Here is a 4,532-nt window from a genome sequence, read left to right on the forward strand (position 1 = left end):
TAAGTTGAATTGTGGATAATACCGAAAATGCTAAATACCAACTTTTCTTTGAAACTGGTAAAATATTTCGAAAATTTTTTGAAAACATTTCAAAACCAGACAAGGTTTTTGTTTTTTGTTTTTTTGTTTGTTTGGAAACAGGGTCTCACTCACAGGGTCTCACTTACTGCAGCCTTGACCTCCCGGGTTCAAGCGATTCTCCTGCCTTAGCCTCCTGAGTAGCTGGGGTTACAGGCGCCCGCCATCACGCCCAGGTAATTTTTTTGTATTTTTAGTAGAGACGGGGTTTCACCATGTTGGGGGCAGGCTGGTCTCGAACTCCTGACCTCAGGTGATCCGCCCGCCTCAGCCTCCCAAAGTGCTGGTATTGCAGGTATGAACCACCTACCCTGGCCTTTTGTTTGTTTGTTCGTTTGTATTTGTTTTTGAGACAGAGTCTCGCTCTGTTGCTAGGCTGGAGTGCAGTGGTGCAATCTTGGCTCATTGCAAACTTGCCTCCTGGGTTCACAAGATTCTCCTGCCTCAGCCTCCCAAGAAGCTGGGACTACAGGTGCATGCCACCACACCCAGCTAATTTTTGTATTTTTAGTAGAGATCGGGTTTCACCATGTTGACCAGGATGGTCTTGATCTCTTGACCTTGTGATCCGCCCGCCTTGGCTTCCCAAAGTGCTGGGATTACAGGTGTGAGCCACCATACCTGGCCAACAGTGTATTATTTTTAAGGGCAGTGTAAGAGTTGGGAAAAGAGGCTGGGTATGGTGGTCATGCCCGTAATCCCAGCTCTTCGGCAGGTGGAGGAGGAAGGATACCTTGAAGCCAAGAGTTTGAGACCAGCCTGGGCAACATAGTGAGAACTCACCCCCACTGCCAAAAATGAGAAAATTAGCTGGGCATAGTGGTGTGTACCTGTAGTCCAAGCTTTGTGAGACCGAGGTGGGAGGAACCCCTGAGCCCAGGAGTTCGAGGCAGCAGCGAGCTGTGTTCACGCCACTGCACTCCAGCCTGGGTGACAGAGCGAGACTCTTTCCCAAAAGAAAAAAAATTACATAAAACTTACATTGCCTGAAGTCTCAGAGCTTTACTGAGACTCTGGAGTCATATCTAAATTATGAGTGGGGAGTCAACTTAGAGATATTGCCCTGAAAGGAGAGAAAGGGAGAAGCTCTTTAATAAATGTTACCATGAAAATGTCATTATAAGCCAGCACAATGACTCACACCTGTAATCCCAGCACTTTGGGAGGTCAAGGCGTGCAGATCACTTGAGGTCAGGAGTTCGAGACCAGCCTGGACAACATAATGAAACGCTGTCTCTACTAAAAATATAACAACAACAACAACAACAAGATTAGCCAGGTGTGGTGGCGCATGCCTGTAATCCCAGCTACTCAGGAGGCTGGGGTGCAGGAATCCCTTGAACCCAGGAGGCAGAGGCTGCAGTGAGCCAAGATCATGCCACTGTACCCCATCCTGGGTGACAGAGCAAGACTCTGTCTCAAAAAGAAATAAATAAAATAAAATAAATGTCATCATATATTTGGTTCTTTCAGTTGGAGGGGGCAGGTAGATCAGCCCATGCTTCGTCAGGTGAACTTCTTGTTCTTGTCATAGGAATCTAGTGATGGGAATGGTTTTTTTTTGAGATGAAGTGTTGCTCTGCTGCCCAAGCTGGAGTGCAACAGCATGATCTTGGCTCACCGCAACCTCCACCTCCTGGGTTCAAGTGATTCTCCTGCCTCAGCCTCCTGAGTAGCTGAGATTACAGGAGCATTGCCACCACGCCTGGCTAATTTTTGTATTTTTAGTAGAGACAGGGTTTCACCATGTTGGTCAGGCTGGTCTTGAACTCCTGACCTTGTGATCCACCTGCCTTGGCCTCAGGGAAAGGGCTGGGATTAGAGGCGCAAGCCACTGCAGGCCAGGGAATATTAAATTTTTTGCATAAACACATGTCAATCCTACCAGGGGGAAAACAGAGACTAATAGGCTGAATAAAACATCTCAAGAAATTCTGTCAAATCCTAATAAAATAAGAGCAATTGTTAACCAAATTTAATATCACAAAACATTTTAATCCCTGGTCAATTATTTCATAGTGATTTTGAGCACTTACTAAGTACTCTGCTTTAGCATACGTTGTTTCTTTTAATCCTCATAACAATTCTATAAAAGCACCATACTATCATCAGCAGCGCCATCCTTATTTTATTTTATTTTTGAGACAGGGTCTTACTCTGTTGCCCATGCTGGAGTGAAGTGGTGCGATCACAGCTCACTGTAGCCTCAACTTCCCAGGTTCAAGTGATCTTCCCACCTCAGCCTCCCAGGTACCTGGGACCATGGGCACATGCCACCATGTCTAGCTAATTTTTAAATTTTTGTAGAGATGGGATGTTGTTATGTTGCCCAGGCTGGTCTTGCACTCCTGGGCTCAAGAAATCTTCCTGTCTCTACCTCCCAAACTGCCAGGATTACAGGCATGAGCCATCATGCCTGGCCTAAATTATTTTAAATATTTAATAGCTTTTTGCATTTCCATCATTGAGAATTGTTTGTTCATGTCCTTTGCACCGTTCCCAGCCATTATTCCCATTTTACATAGGAGGAAAGTGAAGTTCAAGAATTTTTTTTTTGACAGACTCTTGCTTTGTCGCCAGGCAAGAGTGCAGCAGCGCGATCTTGGCTCACTGCAACCTCTGCCTCCTGGATTCAGGTGATTCTACTGCCTCAGCCTCCCAAGTAGCTGGGACTACAGGTGCATGCCACCACGCCCAGATAATTTTTGTATTGTTAGTAGACACAGGGTTTCACTATGTTGGCCAGGGTGGTCTGGATCTCCTGACCTTGTGATCCACCCACTCAGCCTCCCAAGGTGTTGGGATTACAGGCATGAGCCACCGCGCCTGGTCTCAGGAATCTTAACTTGGCTGTAGTCACAAGGTTCCTGGGGTTCAAGCCACTACAATCTGACCTCAGAGCTCATGCTCAAACACCGTACTGTTTTGCCTTCTGTGGCCTCCATGTTTGCTTACAAAACTATAAAGGTACTTTAAAAGTTCACTCTAATACGATTTCTACCTGTGCACTTCACTTGGAGTAAGTGTATATGTGGTGACATTGTTGGTTATCTACCCAGCATCCATCCCTTATCCTGAAATACACCAAAAACATCACAAACAACAACAACAAAAAACCGGGAATCGAAAACCAAAACACCCTCAAACTGCACCAATGCTTCATACTTTGACCAAAAAAAATATCCCGGGCGGAAGTGTAAAATGCAAAATCAAATGACGGGAAAATGCAGAACAAACAGTATTCTTATTAATATACAAAATATTTATATTACTGAACTAGTAATAGGTGACATTCTCACCTGTTGCTTTGGAACCACATAGCTGATTTGTTAAATCTAGTCCATGCCAGCTTCCAAAAGCCAAAATTTTAGTTAGTTTCATTCTTTGATGCCTCATCAACATTTTCTACAAGATCTGGAGCATCATCCTCCTCCTCATCAATGTCTACCGGTTTTGGTGCTTTGCTGTTCAAGACTTGCCGTGGGAACTGTTCAGCTAACTTCCTAAGGCTTGTTAAGCTGTCAGCACCGAGCTGGCTTAATATTCCAGGAAGCATTTCTGTGATTGGTTTGGCTTCTGCATGACCAGTAATTGCAAAGGTGTTAGCAGAAAAGGAAGCTTGGACTTCGGGATTGTTGATATGAATAACTGTCCCGTCATCTTTAATCATGTTCACCTCTTCAATACCAGCTGTATTATTCACAGCCAGTTTTTTTTAGAGAACTCTGAAGCTTTTTGTCATCAACTGTAGCTGTTCTGTATACCACCTTCTTCTTTCTGAGAGCTGTACCCTTACCCACTATCCAGACCTGAGCCTGAAGTTTGGCTAACTTTTCTTGATTCATGCTATTGGTAAATCTGAAGCAGGGAGGTCCTCCAACACCAGCATATGACAAGAGAAAGATGGCTGCCTCCTGTCCCCCTTTCTTAACTCCTCACCTCTTTGTCTCTATGTCTATCTCTGTCTTTCTCACTCTCATTGTCTCTCTCTTTCACACACAAAAATACGTGGGCACACACAGCTGTCAACATAAGGTTGCACCTAGCACCAACCATCCCAAGAAAGAGCTGAAAACTCAAACCTATTCCACCCATTCTAACTGCAAGTTTCGCAATGGTTACAGATAAAGAAAACTGCAACCTGGGACAAGACCAAAGTCATGTACTCCTCTCTTCTCCCTACTGATGACAACTCCAATTCTGCCTTGGCTCAGGAAGTTTACCTACTTTTGAGGTGCTCCCTGATGCCCATTGGCTGTATAAAGCTTTTAATCTCTATTTGAATCATTTTCATTTATTTCTTTGTTACTATCCACTTGTCCCAACATACTGTATTAAATATTCCATCCAGTAGTATTCCAAAGAAGGTGGGGGTGGGGGGTAGGAGCAGTCCACCCAGCAGCTAGTGTAGGAGGAGAATTTTATCGTTGACATTCTTCAGAGTCACTGATGCT

The 4,532-nt window shown here is 44.5% G+C and overlaps 1 pseudogene; it reads right to left on the bottom strand.

Annotated features, from left to right (window-relative positions):
- Positions 1-3,445: 3,445 nt before the first annotated feature.
- LOC100390861 (transcription factor BTF3 homolog 4 pseudogene) lies at positions 3,446-3,923 on the bottom strand (annotated as a pseudogene).
- Positions 3,924-4,532: the final 609 nt, after the last annotated feature.

This window comes from Callithrix jacchus, chromosome X (assembly GCF_049354715.1).
Source record: "Callithrix jacchus isolate 240 chromosome X, calJac240_pri, whole genome shotgun sequence".
Classification (NCBI taxonomy): Eukaryota; Metazoa; Chordata; class Mammalia; order Primates; family Cebidae; genus Callithrix; species Callithrix jacchus.